General features: G+C 39.7%; 1 protein-coding gene across 1 annotated transcript in view; it reads left to right on the forward strand.

Moving 5' to 3' along the window:
* Positions 1-20,353, forward strand: part of LOC112465644 (POU domain, class 4, transcription factor 1-like) — a 31,612-nt gene that overhangs the window by 1,038 nt on the left and 10,221 nt on the right. The window lies entirely within an intron of this gene.

Raw genomic sequence — 20,353 nt, forward strand, 5'->3', positions numbered from 1 at the left:
TACTTTAACTTTTAGAGACAAAGAATCAATGAAACTGAGACAAAGTTTAAATTGTTATCGATAAATTTAACTCTTATCTAATAATGTCTTTGAACTTTCGCGGTCTCAATTTTCATAAACTTGTAGTAAATTAAGTTGCATACGATATAATATCCAAAATTATTACCACGTAGTTATTATTTATTTATATTATATACAGGATTCTTTTTTCATAGAACATTATTTATGCAAATAATAAGGTCTATGCGTATGAATACATTTTTATTTGCAATTAATTAATAAAATACAAATTAGCTTAGGTTACGCACTGTGTAGCCTATCGCACGCGCTTTCTTATCGTTAGAACAATAATAAACAACGTGATAAAATGACGCAATAAATCGTGAGAGAATTTACGGTGAGGGGTTTACAGGATTTAACGGCTTTATTTATAGCTTTGACGAATGAACAAAAGTACATGCGATTCGATTACCAGAAAATCACATCGATTACGTGGCTCGCGGATATTCGTTTTACGTCGGGATAAATATTGCTCGTTGTTACGATACTTGATTAGTAATTCGTAGCGGAGTTGTGCACGTGCAATCAATTTCGTCCGCTATTCTTGTAACTCGACGGTGGATGCAAAGTTAAGAATGACAAATATCGAAAAATTGGACTCGGGCTGAAAATTGCATTAATATAATTTTCCTACAGCGAAATATTAAAATCATAAATCCTGTGTTATACTTTTCAAATATTAATAATTCAATAAAAATGTTATTTACATCATAATTCTTGTGCGGTAAAATCATGTAAATTGTACTAAACTGAATACTGATAAAATTACTGAATACCGGTTAAAAATAAAAAGAGGAACGTTCAATATAATGTAACATAAACTAACTGAGCATACATAAATTTTAAAAATCTGAAGCCGACTGTAGTAGAATTCCAAAAAAGTTCTCTTATATATATATATCAAACAGAAATATTATGGATTCAATATATGATCTCATTAGTTGTTCTCTGATGTATGTACCGCAGCGGCACCGGGTTCGACCGACGATAAAAATAAAAGATCGATCAAAAGAAAATTGCGCCATCGAAAGAGAGCTCGATGCAGTCGGAGAAATGAGCCGCGAGTAAGATAGCGGTCTCTGATGCGAATCAATAAATATTTATACACGCCACAACGGGGGGATGAAATTATAAACGCCGTGGAGTGGTTTATTCGACTCGATAAAGTGCATGATTAATAGGTGAGCGATTAGTACGAGTAGGCGGACGTTGCAGTGGTGTTGGTGCACCAATTGGTGCGCAGCTGCGGCCATAGTATTCGACACGAGTATTCCGGGAACACGACAGGATTTTGCTGGAGCTAATTAGACAGTAATAAGAAGCGTAGGTGCGATTGTGTTGAGCACTTAAGGGGATGCTGGAGCCGTCTGTTTTACCGGCATTTTTTGTCGGCACGTAGCGTCGTATTAATTTGACAGAATTAAAAATCCTTCTCCAGAATTGCAGTACATACATTAATAATTCGGGGAAACTCCGATTTTATATAGAAAACGAGAAAAAATTACGGAAGTACAGATTTCCTTATCCTACTCTTATCCCAATATGGCGTCTCGAGTTGCGGCGAGCTGTCAGCTCGTCACAAGATGTATTTCATATAAGAGATATACCATTGGTACGAACGCGAAAACAAGTTCCCCCGAATTGCACAACAAGAAAAACATCGATAAACCCCCCAAATCAAGATTTGGAAGCGTAATATAAAAGTATAATGTCGGTGTGCATCGTGCGTATGTGTGCGTGCAATGTAGCGTGCTATCCTTGTCTATATCTTTGTCTATACAAGGACAGATATAGTTCGCCGGTCTTCTTTACCGACGCCGATCGAGTTCGGCTACGGCTCCAGCATCCCCTTAACTCGATTTCTCCCGCGATCGCCCCATCCTCTCTGAGCCGCCCCCGGTACGATTCCTATTCGGTGAATTTAGAGCGGGTAAAGGTCGCGAAACTATCGTTCTCCCTTGTGTAGAACGTAGCTGTAACAGTGCTCGAAGTTCAACGCGGGAGCGTGGCCGAAGTAATCAACGACTGATCGATCACCGAGTCTCCGCGCTTAATGAACCGACTTCCTTATTCTAAATTACTATATGAGAGATGTACCGATAGACCTGACGTAATAATCGCCAAGATTGAAGATGTCGATGTACATTATATGCACGGAGAAACGCGGCGTCCGCAGCTAGATACTATCGACTTACAACGCATTGCATGAATTACGAGTTTCCGCTGAACTTGAATTACCCCTAGACTCTCAACTTCTTTATTCTGAATTACTACGTAAAGTTTCGATTGGTGGTGACGTAAGGTAGTCGAGGTCAAAGCTTCGATTCGCTCGCACACGTATGTACTAAGCCTGATGGTGCACCCCTGGTGAGCTTTATTTAGATAAGACACTTACGCAGCAGTTTGATTACACGGAAGCGATTTTGATCAAGATCCACCGCTAGACGAGAATTACGTCAAATAAAGTAATCTCTTTCAATTGTGATATAAAATATATAATCGAATATTTTATTGAAATTTTGCAAATTTACGCGAATAATTATTTTTAGCTTAAGTAATTATATTCTCTTTATGTTGTAATTTTGTACCCTGTTTATATATATATATATATGTATAATAACCTTTTCCATAATTTATTTCCAAAATTATATTATATCGATATTACATATTTATGTCGGGTATTATTATTTCGGGTGTTATTCGAATAATTATTAATGTAATCTCAAATAAAGTCAGCAATAAATACGTATAAACATTTTATTGCTCGCATAAAATAAATTATTACAAATTACAATTAATTCAATCAACTACACGACTTCTATATTGTTATTCCATTAGAATTCTCTTGTCACTTGTGTTCGTTATCCGTTATTCAAATAAAATTGTATCCAGTTCCGCACAATATTATACAGTATTGACGTAGACTAGCTCAGGTCGAAATGTCGATTCGTTCATACACACTAAACCGCATTTATATTGTTTAGTCATGACAGAAGAGAGTATATTTGCGGCTCAACTTGCGTCAGAATAGTCTTACCACCCTCGCTGCCATATACTGGAGCCTAAGGTACATATTTATGCAGCTTACCGTTACCGCAGTGCTCACGCGGTATACTTCCGGCAAGTTAAAAAAAAAACACGACAAACCGTTATGCTAAAAACGTCACGTGAGTCGTAAAAGCGATAGTATCGGTTTACGTTGAAATAAATATCGATCATTGCGTTGAGCAACGAGAAAGATAAGAATACGGAAAAGAATGCGGCAGAAATTTATCAAAGTTAAAAGTTTACACGCGAGCTTCAATTATTTTACGGGGCTCGATAATATTTAGTATTTAACAGGAACAAAAGGAATAATGTCTGAATTATTGAAAAATATTTTGGAAATGATATTCTCTTGCATATTTGAAAAAAAAAATACGTTATGAAACATATAATCTGTATCTAGCAAATATTTTGCTAGAAACAGTGACTTATTTATGCGAAATTGCTCTTCGATTAATTTCAAACCGATTTCTAAAAAATATTATTTAATTGTCAATATATGTATTTTACTTTGGAAGTTTTCAAGTAGCAAATATAGTGAATTTTCTCAAGATTTTTATTACAGAAAAATAAAAAAATCTGTTAAAAGAATTCACTCTTACAACACTCTTTAGCTGAATTAGTCTGAAATATTTCTGACACGTGTATTTTATGTCGCAACAACACCGCAATTGAATAGTTTGCTAATTTGCGTTATCGCAGTTACTTACGTAATAACAAATTCCTGAGTAAATCTTCTCGAGGACTGAATATCGATCTCGCTTGAAGAAGGTAAAGTCAGAGATATGGAGATCGTGATTCGTTCGTAGATTCGATGCACACAGCGATAGTTACGGCGCTGGCGTGAATTGTCTAAGGGGTATAGGGAGGCCGGAGGCGAGTACAAAAGCGCGAAGAAAGATATGCAGGAGACGAATTCCAAATTTTCGAGCCTCTCGCGTATCGTGGTTACGGTGTGTCAGCGCAAACGAGTCACGACGACGCCTCGCGATCCGCTCGATCCCGCCCGTTCTTTTTCGCGATTCCGATTTCGTGTGTGCCGCGGATTCGCGACCGTGTCACCGGCTGTCGCCGGTATTGATCTGCCTTTACCCCGCATTCCACGGCTTTCCCCTCCGTCCCCCCACGCAACTCTCGCTGCACCTTCTCGCCACCCCCGCACAATGAATTTTGTGTGTGTGTGTGTATACAGGCGTACCGTACGCCCCCCCAGCTGCATAATGGCATCATGGTCTAACAATAAATGTCGGTCCAATCCCGCATATGTACTACGGTTTTAGCGTAAAACCGCTGTCAATACACAAACTGTCTCAGTTAACGCGTATTTTGGCCCGTGCTTTCGCTTGCATTTATCACCGCGCCTAATACGGGAATGACAAGTGTCTATAAATTTCAACAATAGCTTTAAAACTAGAAATACAGAAGGTAAAAAAGAATTTGAGCAGGTTTTATGTCTATAAAAAAATAAAATAAAATAGTCGATTTGCAAGAGATATCTACTATCTTAGAAATAATCAAATATTTTTTGAATATAATGCTCATCATTTCTGAGTTCATAAATAAAACTTAATTCCATTTCACGTGAACTTTTTAAACCGATTTTTAATCTATCATATTCTTTCAATATCATGGAACGTACCTGATATTGCGAGAATCGAAAAATTTCGAAGAAAAATGGTATTTGATCATATTTTCGCTGGGGTAAAGCCGTCAGCAAATCAAAGAATCTGCAATCGCGAGTCTGGACCTGCACCCTATGTAACATACGATGATCGATATCGCGTTATTTGACATCTTCGCCCGAAGGGCAATCTGACATTTTACGCGAAAACATGTGCTGTGTATATCGTGTATGTTTTATTGCAAACGACACGATCACTTTGTCGTCACCACGAACGCGTTTATTCTCAAAATCATGGTATCGTTACATTGGAAAGCGCATGATATTTGTTTTAAAAGAAGAAAAATATTTGCTGCAAAACGAAAACTTATCTTTAACCTTAGTTACGTCCAGTTTACAAGTATTATAGAATATTAATCATTATTATTATAAAATAAAAATTTAGGTCGTTTAATGTCTAATCATTTCTAATAGAATAATGTATGAAATAATCCAGAGTTATCCAGAGAGAGAGAGAGCAGAGTGCCTTAAGAAAGATTGAAAGAACGAAATTTTGACATCTAGAACTTCAAAATAGAACAGATATCAACTAATATCAAACGATCTTATAAATAGCGGAAAGTAGCATTTCGAAATTATACGATTAGTTTCTTTGACATTTTCAGGATTATCAAAAATAACGTACACATTTTCGTAATACACACTTCTGCATAATTGGATATTTATTTAATCACCAAATGTGTGTGTCGGTGCTTGCTCGAAATTGCAAATTCGCTATAGTTATGCAACGTTGACAATAAAATTTTTTCGATTAACATCGGGGCCATTGTCGATGCTGCAGCATGGCGGAAGACATAAAAGTCACTTTCAATTATATTACTTCCGTGTTGACAGATTCGAATGTATAACGTTGGCGTATAGACGTGCCATTTGAGCAATCGATCGAATCGGCGAATTCATATTTTCACATTCAATCGATTATGCCGAATCATTGAGTAACAGAAAACTTGGTTAAGCCGTCAGGTATTCCAATATCGCGCGTCATCGCGAAAATCCGATTTAAAAATCGGCCCACTGGCATCTCTACAAAAGTCCAAATCAGAAAGTTACAGTACCCTCGGATCGATCCCGAACAGATTTAACGCTCTATAGCGCGATAATTAGGCATGCGAAACTAGCACGCGATATCATTAACACGCGCCGGGCCGTTACGTCATCAGAGAGCGCGATAACATTTGTCATCTGTAGCGTTAACAGTTGCGGACGCAAGGGGTGCGTGTACGACGGGAAGGCTATCCAGCATGCCGGTCATGGCCGCAGAAGCGTGGGCACACGCTCAGACTTGAACAGGCACGTGCGACACGGGCGCACTTGCGTGTGCATAATTCGCGAAGAAGAGGGTGGTGTATCGTCGGCGAGTTCGAGACGAGGAAAAGAAGCCCTCATCTGGGCGACCGCAGACGTCTACGTCAGAGATTACGGAGTCGTGAGCGTGAGCCCCGTTCGCCGTCGCGCCCAATAAACGACCTTACCCTTGGGGAGACGTGATTAATACCGTAGGTCACGTAAGACCCGGTGCACGAAGGGGATGGAAGTGGCGGCGCGATTCACAGGGCGAACTTAAAATACATTTTCATAAACGTACACCTCCCCCGGGCGCCAGGTCGACGCCGGTGGGGCCGCCAGAAAGGGATAATTCTTTCTTTTGGGGAGCACGTGGGCGGGTCGGGATGAACCTCTGCGAAATCGATGGATTTATATAGACGATATGACTATTCTTACATTTTACTCGTATAGTCTCGGCGATCGATTAATAAGTGCACATTCTTTAGTGGTAAACGTGAATTTTTACGCGACTTAAATTTAGTAAACAATCGAGTCATTAACTGCACGGAATCTAGCGGTATCGAGTATCATAATGAAAGATGATTAAATCGTAGAGAGTGAACAAAATTGACGGTATACACCGGCTAATTAGTAATTTAGCGAACGATATATCTTGATAAGGACTTCGTGTACAAAAATGATTTAAATCTCTTCCTAAATTAGTTTATATGTCTAAGAATATTTCAAATGGTATTATCGTAAATGTCTTCCTAAATTTATTAAGAACCTTTAGATATATATTTACTTCGAATTTACGAAATGTTAACCCTCAGTTACCTTACGTTTTCACTACCCGTTGTTACCTCACCAGGGTCTGAGAGACCCCTGTCGTCTTCTCCAGCTTGTATCTTTAACCCTAGACAGACTCACTTATTTTTCTCATACGTGAATGACTCACTGGGGTAATACGTTACCCCAAACTTGTACCATGTGTATAATATTTCCAGAATGTTCTTAGAAAAAGTTCTTAGAACTTTATAATAGATAATTTTGTTTGTAGTTTTGTTGTTTAATAGGGAAGACGATAGTAGTCATCAATTTGCGGTAGTAAAAAAAAAACAGTAAAAAAATTTCGAAAAACAAAACAAAGAACCAAAAATTTGGCTGAAATGATGCGAATTTGAATTTCGCGTAGGGTAACGTATTACCCCAGTGAGTCTGTCTAGGGTTAAGACAAATGCATCAATTTGGCTTCTTTCTTTTTAATCGATCCATCTTTTAAAGATCTACAAGACTGTAAGTTAGATTATTCCAAATTAAAAAATGTAAATGTTATTTAAAAAAAGAAAGAAAACTTGTTTTTCTGAAGAAGCGAAAAAATTTGCTTCTTTTCAAATTGACGTAGTACTGACTAAAAAAAGATACAAGGGTTTCATAAACGTTTTAAAAACCCTGCACGTTTTCACAAACCTGGTGAGGTAACTGAGGGTTAAAGAAATATATGTGTGAGACACGTTGCTGGCGATCTCAGGAAACTCGCCAGCATATACGAATCGGGGCGCAAAAAATAAAGAACAGTTGTACGCGCAGTGCTGTAAACCGCGGATCTACCTAATGACTAATTGAAAAAAGGAGTTGCGCGGAAAAGGTACGATTTGTACGATCCGCTGACCTAAATCGCGCACCACGTTACCACCGTTGTCACCATCGCTATCGTCGTCATCGTCGTCGTCGTCGTCGTCGTCGTTGCTGTGTGAGTATTCAGGTGAATGGGCCGGAGCGTATCCAGATTCGCAACAGCGGGCGGCAAGAGTAGGAGCCTAATCGATAACCCACTAGATTTTATAGGTCTGTGCACAGCGTGCATCGGACGCTATAATTTCACAGAGGGTGGCCCCGGCCGCAGGCTCGACACTCGGATGCACGCGCGTATGCGCCGGACACATTCAGCGGGAACTCGTAACGCGGCGTCGTACATTAATTTCCCAAGCTCGGCACGTACGCGTTTCCGTCGGCGGCGGCGATATATCGGCCGTCTCTTTAAAACGCGCGCCGAGAACGCTCGATGCGAAGGTCGATTCGGCAATATGAATTCTCCCCGACAGAAATTACTTCCGGGGGCCGCGTTCGCGCGCGTTTTACGTCCGAAAGAACGCTGGGCGCTGTTACGCCTGATGAATCACGTACATAATGTATGTACATACGGTATATACATTGCGTAATGTGTATATAACATTGCGTTATAATTTTATATACACCTGAGCGCATACAAACTTTAGATAAACTGCATTTATAATATACAGCACAACGAGATTATATTACCGTTGCAGTTATCCTCTAAGTAATGGCGCGATTTAATCAGCAAAGTTTGATTAACGATATAATTCCAGATATAAATGTCTTAACTACGATTCACTCAGAATTAAAATATTGACAATTGAAGAGTAGGATTGGTAAATAAAATTTCGAACGCAATAATCTGGGTGACGTCGGGTTTGATGTTGTTTAATTTTACATGTTAATTTAATGGGGCAGCGAATAATTTTCCAATAACTCGCATGAAGTTTCCAATAACTACGAAGGCCTTAAATCGGGTTACGAGAACGTAGGATCGATCTCGAAGCCCTCTATTCAATTTAGTCTCGCGCGGATCGTTAAAGCGATGTCGATGGTATCGAAATTCGCGGTGCGAAGTATCTCGGATAACAGTTTCTTCCGTAGCCTTCGCAAGATATATCGTCAAGTGCATCGACGCCTTTTATAGAACAAGAGTCCCCATGGGAATCGCCTCTATACATTTTACAGCTGGATTTCCGGCGGAAACCCGAGTATTATGTTATAAAAGCGCGCGAAATATTGAATGCGGCCTTTTGCAATGGCTTTATTTTTATTACCGTTACTCTCTTTGACACCATCATATTACATAGAGCTCTCGTAGATATGATCGTTACTAACTATTTACAGACTATATGTTCCCGGAAACAGACGGGTTACGGGATCAGCGCTCGAAATCTAAAACAGGTGGAAATATACTCGCGACTCGAAATCAATTGAAACTTGATTGAACTTAGCTCGCTTTCACTATTTTACTTATTGTTAGAAGTAAATCGATACTTTTAAAGTGTCTCGAATTTACCATCGATACTTGTGTAATATTCTTTTGTTTGCAACTTTGCGATCCTATTCCTTCAGAATGTGACCTATTTTATATGCAGAAATATCTTTGCATCAAATGGCAATCTTGCTTATCAGGAAAAAAACAAATATATGTGACTTGAAGAGCAAGATTTCGCTGTTATAAATTTGTTCTGATGCATCCTTATACATATATATTTAATATCGATAGGGTGGTAAGGCAGAGAGCCTCTCCTGTTGTACAGCACCACCTGCTAACAGAGGTCTGAAACGGTTTTGCAGCGATACCCGCCGTTGGGATTCGTTGATCAATTGTTCACTGTCAAGAGAATTTATGTATTAAGGAAAAATCGACGAAACAAAAACGTCTTGCTATTTTTTTACAGCGGTGTTCCCATATCAGTAACGATAATTTATGCGACTCGTATAAAATGTTACGATCTTGCGAGATACGTATACATTACATACAGCGTGACAGATGATTGGTACCGTCACGCCGAGCACGTGACGCTCAAATTATTTACGAGACCGTTTGATCCTGATTAACCGGTAAATGAGATGGATCTTTAAGCAAATTGAGACCAACCACTTAAATTAATCGTTTTGATTGAATGGAAAGTCGTGACTATTAGTAAAGAAGCAAAATAAAATTTAACGTCAGATAGATTGCTCTCTTGGAAATCAGAAATATTTATACAAGTGTGCGTCAAAAGGATTCGCGAAAAATATCATCGATTCAACGAAACCGATGTCGCACTTGGACACGACGTGACATGACGTCCGTGCTTTCTGACTGGCATTTCTCGACAGTGGCCCAGGATCATTGAATGTTCTTTTAACCACAGATTACGTGATAAAATTGAAATAAACCTTTCCTTCTTTTTACTACATATTTCTTTTACTCTAAATATTGCAGATTTTAGCAGACAAATTTTAAATTAAATGTCTGCTAAGAATAAAATAAATTAAAATTAATTAAAAAGCGAAATTATGGAAATTTCCTCGATTTATTTTACTAAACTATTAAAATACTTTTTATTGAATGTTAAATTTAATTGTTAATGCATCATCGTTGACCAATCGTAATTTTCTTTATTTCCAAATATAGTGCCTCTCTATCATTCAAAGAAATCCATCCGATTCACATGAAACACCCTATAATTCTGCTAATTAGGCGTGATTATTCGTACAAACCGTATAGGTTCGCGTGAATCGTGTGTCTCGTTTATTATCGCCGTGATCGGAAATACGTCAAAGTGCGATAGGGCGTGATAATAGTTTATTGTTTGCGAAACGTATCCGCGCAGCGGACGTATTAATTGCAAGCCATTCCGCTGTTTTACAGTTTAATCGCCCGTTATAATTAGAACGTATCGCTAACCAGCGCGGGAAGTCGCATTACAGCCGAATTATCGTTATTTGTAAAACTGGAGTATTTTACTGCGACTCGCACCTCCGTGTCGTCTGCGCAAAGCGTGGCAGGGTGCAAATAAGAATTTCTGACGTTCCACTATGTTTCATCCTCGTGACTTTTTCCTATGCCCGCACAATCATTCGCTTGCCTGTGAAAGAGTATAGTTACGTAAAATTTTCAAATCAAATGTTTTCGAAGCATATGTTATCGACAGTCGAATGCCACTGCTGACATGTTTATTCACGCGCGAGGAATGTATCTGCGCGTGAAATCTTACTTCCTTATTTTTCTTGCCGTTCTTCCGCCGTGCCACGACAAGATAGATGAAGGACATTCACTTCTTTCGGTAGCAAGTGAGTTAGCACAGGCACGCGCGATTTAGCAATGAACCGTTGAATAATTCTTTCCTCGTGCACAGGTGCGAGCGAGGCCGAGCCGATTTAACATGTCGAATTAACCCGAGCAACGCATGAGACCGCGCGATACGGTTAATTATATTTCGATGTTGTTTGCGAACCTCGCGTGGCGTCAGAAGGAATCCCTCGAGAGAGTATCGACGAACTATCAAATTTATTCCGCACCGCCACCGCATCACGTTAGTCGAGGCTCGATATTCGAAATTGACTCGCCCTATATTTTTCGGAACGCGTGTTTAAACACGCGTGTGTACATATATGACGAAATGCATAGCAATATCGTGCCAGATTTAATAATCAATTATTTATACGCGAATTACCTGAAGTGGGACTTTATGCACAACGTATGCATGTATATGCATGTGTACCTATGCAAGCGAGATGAGATGACGTTATTATTTGCAAATTTTTGTTTTAAAAAACCGTCAAAACTCGAGTGTAACTGTACACATGCACTAACATAGGCATGTAACTGCATAATGCACTCGAAATATATAAATTGATACTACATTGATTTGACAGAGACCCTTGAAATATCGAGTGCGCGAGCAATTTATAAATTTGAACAACGAGGCGAAACAAAAACGAACAAATTATTCGGGTCAATAGCACGCATGAATTGCCTGCGATAATCCTCCTTGGAAAATCCTTCGCGCAACTCCAATTTCACGTGTTATCCTTGAAAATCCGCGTTTTCATATTTGACGAGGTACGGCACCGATGAAATCATTCGGCGCCGAACTTGGCGCTGCGCAGGACGTTGTTTTCGCAAAGTGGCGATGTGTTGTACAATGCCGCAATCTAACTACGAAAAATAAAACGTGAGTTTACTGTATCCGTAATAATCGAGAGCTGTAGGATGGATATGCGTACGCGTATCTGTATAATTGGATACATATCTGTATAATTTCCTCACGATTTACTTTATTTTCAATGTTCAGGCGAATTTCCCTCCGTGCGTTTTTTTACTCACTTTTTTTACTTTACTCCGTACGTTTTTATTTATTGATACTATTTGAATAATCTTCTATTTATTTTATATAAATCTTTAAAGCTTTTTGTCTATTAGATAAATCGATATAATTGGTAAAATAAATAAGACTAAATAAATAATTTGAGTGTCGCAGAAAAAACGCGTTAGTTAAAAAATTCAGAAATTCGCTCTGTCCGTTCATTATGCATCGTGCGGTAAAAAGTGAAGAAAATACTCATAATAACATTCAAAAAGTTGAAATCGCAATTCCGGATTAACATGAGAAATGTTAGGTGCCAAAGAAGAACTAATTTAGAGTTAGTTTAATAACGCACCTGCAGTAATCGAGAAATCAAATCGCGTTTCGTGCAGGAAATGCATGCTGCGAGGAGTCAGGAGAAAACTCTTTTCTTTCTCTTTTCATCCATCTGCCCCTCTTGCTGTCCCTTGCTCCTACTCCTCGTGCCCTTGCGCCCTGCACCTTGCATCTCCTCTCTCGCTCTTCCTCTTGTCTCGGCGTAACTCGAACATCGGCCGTTCCGCGCGGCTAGACGTCTAGAGAGCAAGAGGATAAAGAGAGATAAAGAGTGAGGTCGCGGAGGTTCTGGTGGCGCGACGGAGGAGTTGCTCGCTGCTCGAGTCATGCACTCAAGCCAGCCCAGTTCAGTTAGTCGAGCTGCAGTGGTAGTGTGGCTGGTGCGAGTCAGAACCGCTGGGTGGTCGAGATCCGAGGTGGCCTTTGATCGGCCGCCTGCCTTTTCGTGGTCCAGCACGTGCGCGCCAAGGCGCCGCCAACGCACGCCGTTACCCCGCTGAGGGTACCAGGGGTATCGGACGGTGCTGTGTGCGATCGTGATTTCGACCGGGACACCACCTCGACCGGCGAGAACCGCGTCGCGGTCGAGCCGGAGGCTGCGGGGTCGCGTGAGGAGAGCGAGAGAGAACCAGAGAACCGGTGACGAGAGAGCGCGTTTAGTCGGTTCGCAGGAGTCGGGCAGGTCGGTCGATTCGCTCTCGGCCCACCGCACCGATCAGCTGTTCGCCGCCGCTCGCTCCGGCCGCGACGGTCCGACGATCGACCGTCCAGCACACGTGCGCGCGTTCCCGACTCCTGACTCGAATCAGCCGGCAGCAGCAGCTGACATCATACGTTGCCGCTGCCGATGTTCGGGCGTCGATTTTCACCAACGGCAAACAGTTTCTGACGTTTCTACCAGCGGACAAATCGTGCTCGCGCGCGGGGACCACACGACGTGTCAATCAGGGATCATCATCCAGCCCAGAATTAATTATCTAGCCTAGAATTAATTACCGAACTATCCAGTCATCACTCGAGTGCATTGGTTGAAAACGTGCGTGCGAATCTCGCGTCATTTCATCGTCGCGTTATCGGAGAAATCGGTCCTTTCAAACTGTTGATTCGCGAGTTCGGTGCACGTCTGTAACCGTAAACGTTAAAAGGAATCGGTGAAGGACAAAAATTTTCAAAGTGATGAATCACATTGTCGCTCTCGTCGTTGTGGACATGCGACCGTCGTGAAAGGTCGAGCCAATCCGGGCGTGAAGCCGATGAGAAATCGTCCAATTTGCAGCCTGCGGCGAGCCACTGAACGAGCCGGAAGAAGAGAAAAAGGCAGCGAGTTCGAATTCCTTTTGACGACGTGCGTTAGATCGATCTACGATTAGCACAGTAAGTAGGGGCATTCCTTGCATTCGTTCCTGTGTCTCGTCTGCCGGTCTCGACGACGAGCGGATATAGCCGTGAATAAATCGTCAAATGTGCGGTGGGTCTTTGTAAGGACGTGCGAATGCTTAAGCGACACGATAAAGCATGTGAAAACTTTTTTTTTGTCCATTGATCGATCGAGCGAATTCTTAAAGCTGTCTTTTTGACTCGGAGAAAGAACAGGAAACTCCTGACTGCCGCGGCCGCTTGCCGACGTTCGGAGGGATTTTCCGATTTCCAAAGAAGTTCTCTATCGGATCTCCGGAGGTTTGTGCGTGGCTTTTCTGGGCTTTGACGCGAGTAAAATCAAATGCAAGAGTATTTCCGCGGAGTTTCCCGACCGCCCGAAGTGCACCGCAGCCTTGCTTTTCAAGTAACTTTCCTGAATTCCAGCGAAAATGTGAAAACGTCAGCCGTCCATTAAAGCGACAGAAAATTCCTGTTAGGAAACATAATATATTGCGAAACAATAATAACCGTATCTCGCGGGAAACACGTTTAACCAATTAAAACCAGCGTTGATATATAAAATAGCACGACCAAAACAAAATTAGAATCCATTTACTGACTTCGTACGTTGAACATTCATAAATAATGATTGAGTAGTTCAGTTTAGCTGCTGGTACATGTAACAGGGGTGATCTGAGATTTATCGGAAAAGTGTCACGAACGACGGAGATATTTCCGGTTGTATCCACGGAATATTTCCAAAAATCACGGGAAAACGTCAATATCGCCGGTATGCGACCATCGTTTAGCTTTTACGGAGAAACTCCGACATTCTTCGTGACCATTCGGATAAGGAATATTGAAACGACTATAATGGCACTCGATAATGTGCATACCGTAGATATTCTAACGCGCTTATCGCGCGGCGAACGGCCTGTTTTACGACGACAGAAAATTACCCGGTAGCATTTCTCGCCTATTATCGTACGATCGTTATTTAACACGCGTGCTCAAACGTTGGCACGGACCGTTATCGCGCGGATTTAGATGAACGTTTCTAAATAACAGATTTTGTTGCTCGGACTTTTTTCCTCGGCACATAAGCGCGTGGCAAAATATTTGTGGCCGCCGAAACGGCGCGCGGCGTCCGGTCGACCTTCTCCTCGTTTGGATTCCCGGACGAATTTAATACAGCTGATATGTTTTGTACGTCAGGCGACTGGAAGTACGCGATACGTTCCGCCTCGCATCCGTTCACGCAATCGTTGGTAAATGGATCAATCATAAGAGCGCCGGTTGATTCGTGCCAGGATCGAACGATATAACGCGGAAAGGATCTCTGAGGGGAGTATCGCTCTGAAAAGTGAAAGATGTCCGTCGGTCCTATATCGATTTACCATTATACGAGATTATTTTGCCTATGTATTAGTACGTTTGCATTGCAGTGAAGAAGTTTATGAAACTGAGAAAACGATTCGTGAAGATTGGTATTCACCAACAGCACGATCGCTCGCTTATCTTCTTAAATAAATATATATTTAAAATTAGTTCGTAACGAACCGCAAAATTGTAGAGAAGAGGAAGTCGTTTTTAGTATGATAATATCATTTCCGTAGAGCAAAATGCACATCTGGTACATTCTTTCTCATTAATTATCCGGTGTTACTCGTCAGATGTGTGGCATATCAAAATGATAAACGATCATTTATTGTATAGTTATTTCTTAGAAATATTTCTTATATTCAAAATCCATTACGAATGATTATCATCATATGTATCTTTTGATAAATATAGATATCTGAAATAACGACGGAGTGTCTACAATACTATTTACTTGTCACTGGAATTTCCTGAAAGTAACTTTCAATCTTTTATGTACTTTTAACTAAAAACAGCCAATAAATGTTTTATTGTACTTTTTACTCCCGACTGCTGCCAACCGAAGGTTGTATTCCATATTTTCCCATTCATTCTAGAGAATTTATTTTTAAGTATAACTTCTTCCTGTTATTATTATTTGATTTATTATTTCGTTACTATTTTACATTTTTGACGCAATGTCAACGAGTAAAAGGATGAATAAAAATGAAATACCTCTGTAAAAATTCCTTTTAGATTCACACGATAAACATTTCCCAGACTTAATCCGTATTACAAATATTGATTCTATCGTGCTGCAACTGCAATGCAAGCAGTAGACTAAGAACGATAAGATAACGTACTTTAAGCCGATTAACGCACTACTGGTTAATATTTCGACTGGTGCACTCTAGGATTAAAGAATTTTGTTATCAATCGATAGCGCATTTCTTCTCTCGTGGCCATATAGAAACATTCATCATGATTATTCTCTCTCTTTCTCTCTCTCTCTCTTTTTAATGTAATACGTCACGGAATAATTATTATTCAATCAGTTGGCCCGAAAGTTTTATCTCAAAATTAAAACATCTTTTTTCTGAGAGGATAGAAGCGGTAAGAAAGTAGATTGACAGTAGGAAGACATAAATATCGACGCAAGTATAATATGATGATGAGAAATACGAGGAAACAAATTATCTCGGGAATGCAAAGAATCTTAATGTCAGCACTCGCACAAAAAGTAGAATGCTAATCATCATAATATCGCAATCAACGTCTATGCCAGTCGACAAATGCTAGGCAAATTCTTATCGTTATTAAATTTACGAGGTTAATTATGGTCAGTGATAATTAAATGAGATATGACTGCTTTGTTTACGGGACCGCAAAGCCGTTGGTTGATTAAAAGCAAGAGACGCTCTGCTAAAAACGACTTACTTAAACGTTCACTTTTAATTAGCTCCGACATTGGGACTGACACGTCTCCGTACATTCAAGTATCTTCATCGTCACGTATGCGCGCGTGCTGCGCCAAGTGTCCTTTCCGATGGCCAAAGTCGAGAAGTAAGCAAGAGGACCCATAGTATATCGACGCGGAATTCGAATGAGAGACGCAGGTGTGACGCGAATATCTCGGGGGTTTAATCGATGAAAGTGGATTGGCGGCTGGTGCATAGTCCGGAGTACACTTCATTTCAACGATTGAAAGTGTCGCGAAAGCTTCGGAATCTAATTTTTAACGTTTCGTTGGAAACGCTTCGTACAAAGTTGAAATCACAATTGTTTCACAAGGCAATTACATAACTCTCTCTCTCTCTCTCGTTTCTTGAAAACAAACATCATTTTAGAACATCTCGATATTTCTACATTATGAAATGAAACAATTCTTTTTTCAACGAAGGAGAAGTTGCTAATTAAAACGAGCACTGCAGCTTTCCACATTAAGACAAAACAAAATTATTGCTTAATTAACGAGGTATAAAACAGAATAAATAGTATTTTTATATAACAGCATTCAAAATAATTTCCGATAAAATGAGTACGCTTATATCTGTATGTATGTGTAAAGTTAATTAAAGGTTGTCTATTTCTCGATGCGATTAATTTTGAAAGGTCGCATAGCTGGACCTACGTTCTCGGGCGATTAAGTTTAAGTATAGGAATTACGTGAGCTGGCAGTGAGACCGATGAGACCAATACTTTCGCGAGGTATTTCCCGGAGGATGCTCACGATGCTCACATAGATAATTTAGTTGAAAAAGAAGGCTATTTCCGATCGGAGTTGGATTTGTCCTATTATCACCAACGCTAAATGAATACCCAATAGAAATCTACTTTGTACTAATAATGTTACCAGCGAGATCACATTACAAGACGGTTATCAATAAAAACACTTTTTGCAGAATACCGCTCACCGCTAAATTTCCGTCATGTATTACAGAAGATTAAAGATGGAAATAAAATAATATTCTATGACACATTCAGACAGTTTTCTGTGACATATTTAAATTTATAATCTCAGTTCTCTGTCATTTTTTCACAACGAATAAAGATTCTCGAGTGTCAAGTAACATGGCCAAATTTCCTGATTATTAACATAAAATGATCCCGACATAAATCCAGATTTTCATCACATATTGAAAGCGAAATATATCAATATCATTATATTTACATAATGTTCCGCGCAACTGATTAATGGTAGATAATATTGATACAGACATTATTAATTACTCATAACATATGCGAAGGTGTGCATAATTTAGTAGGGCTAAAACTTCATAATGCGTATAATGAGCTATTCGTTGATTTGAAGAAAGAAAGAAAATTCAAACCGATACGTTAAATTGACATTTAAGTGACCTATTGTTTAACGCCGCATTCGATAAAAATCCACAATTAAAATGTCACAATGTCGTTTTTGCTCTCGCCACGTGTCTTTGATTCACTAATATAATTTCTGTTTCATCTATTCCATATTCATGATTTTTATCTACGATTGCAAGTATATATATAATTGCGCATTCTCACTGAATATTTATAAGAGATCGAAATAGCGCAAAATCTTTATATAAACATGATTGTCATTGGTATTTAACGCGTTAATGATTATTTATAGGAGAAATTATTAATGCATTATATAAAAAAAAATTTGAAGCAAAGATATATGATACACAAATATTATTGCGCGAAATTTCTTCACATCAATAAATGTAGATTGGCAATCGTTTCGCATGTCGTTATTTAATGATAATAGAAGCGCTAATGCGATTTGCGCACATCACAATGACGGTTAAACGGGAGGCAAAACGGAAAGAAACTCAATTAAATGCAGACTGAGAGACGCATGTATAATGCGCGTTTCACGGGGAGAATAACGCGCGACGCGCGATTTGACAGTAGAATGCCATTTCGGAGCTCGCGATTCACGGGGATTAATTGAAGCCGCATTTTCACGCTAGGTAAAAAGCCGCGAGCATAATGGATCTCGCGCCGTGGAGCAAAAGAGATATTGGCCATATCGCGTTCGAAACTCTCGTGCAGCGCATTCCCATGGCGTATGTACCGGCATATATAAGGAAATTCCACAAAATTTCTAAGCCATTCGCTCGATTGTGCGATCCGCGTGGGACGCAACGCCGGCTGCATTGAGATGGGAGACGCGGCAAACGAATTGTCCGGCTCGATTGTCCGTTTCATGAATATCGTCGTTGAAAGTTTATGGAACTTCTTCGGTTAGTTATTCGTACGTATCCATGCGGACGATATTTGAATATATGCGGGAGTAACCGACGTAATGAGGCATGCATGGCATAATAATCCCGATGTATAATAGTTGTTAAGCCGTGTTTGACTTGTGTGTTTATGCTGTCATAACATTCTGTACGCTATTATCGCATTCTGTACGCTATTTGAGCAACAGAATAAAAATACAAGATAGGAAATTGAGCATGGTGATTAGAAACATGCGATTAGTTCTTTTTGTCTTGCTATTCTTTATATCGAAAGAACCAAGAAAGTTCCTTCCATTTTATGTTATCGCGAATCTTCATCATAAATCTCGAATATACATACATCAAGAAATCGGTGAAATAAATTCAGTATATATCGATACACATTTATGGGAGCCGGAAGTATTACGTTTTTGTAAAAAAGCATGATCTCATCGAGAAATCATCCGTCAAACAAAATTCGGGCGAGGTCGAGAGACGTTAAAAATCCGTTTCCATAATCAATCCCTTGTGTCCGACGTATCGCGGATTAAAATAAACTGCTGCACACAAAAAGTGCCGTCGATTTATCACATAAAACGAAAATTCGTAAAAGCGGCCAACTATGGGTATTCAATATTTTAGATATTCTCTAAATAAATACGGAATGTGGAAATGTGTTATTGGTGAAATTCCATAGTGACTGTATTTAATGTCAAACCTACGCTATGACATATAACTCTGGGTTAAATGGATCTCGATTTGGTATCATAGCTGCAAATACATTGAAAATTCTGTGAAATGCGGAGGATCGGATCGCGATTATATTAACCGAATAGAGACTGATGAATATGCATGTCTTCAAAAATTGAATACATTAACATATTCATGGTAAACTATTCTTGTTAGCTAACGATAATTATAACGATAACCGAACGGAATTTCTTGTAAGCGTTAACGTGACACAGTTGTTTCTCAATAGAGATTTATATTTTAATTTCAGTTTTAATTTTATAATTCATAAAATTTTCCTCTGATATTTCAATAATAACGAATATTTTTTGTAATGATGTATTTCTCTTTAACTCTCTTGCCTATTTTATTTCAACTAAAATTAAATTAATGTGAAAATTAATTTATTTCAATTGTTGCGTATTCTTTGATACTAGCACAATCGTGAACAAACTAAATATTTTTTACGGTACAACGTGCCGGTGATGCAAGTAGTCGCAAATGCGTTGAGACCGATAAGCCGGCATAAGAATCGGGTTCTATGGGGCGTATAACTAGGTACTGCTAATCCAAACGAATCGGCCTGTGCAAGTAAATGGGTCAGCAAAGCTCGCTTTTTTTTTTCTAACAATCGAGCGAGTAAGCCTCCAGAGATTCTACGGGGAGTAAATTGCGCGCCGGTTCGCCATAAGGCAAAACTTGGAGCTTAAAAACGTGGCGCGCGAGCTCGCGAGTTTATAACGAAAATCTTGCGTCATTGTTACGCTGCGCCGTGATCCTTTGATCTCGATTTGTACGATTTGCGTGATCAGCAAACATGTAAAACGTGTCACGTTCATCGCCGGGCGAAAAATGTGTCAGGCATACATTCGCTATGAAGAGAGAGAGGA

This window comes from Temnothorax curvispinosus, unplaced genomic scaffold (assembly GCF_003070985.1).
Source record: "Temnothorax curvispinosus isolate PA1 unplaced genomic scaffold, ASM307098v1 QBEX01015410.1, whole genome shotgun sequence".
Taxonomy (NCBI): domain Eukaryota; kingdom Metazoa; phylum Arthropoda; class Insecta; order Hymenoptera; family Formicidae; genus Temnothorax; species Temnothorax curvispinosus.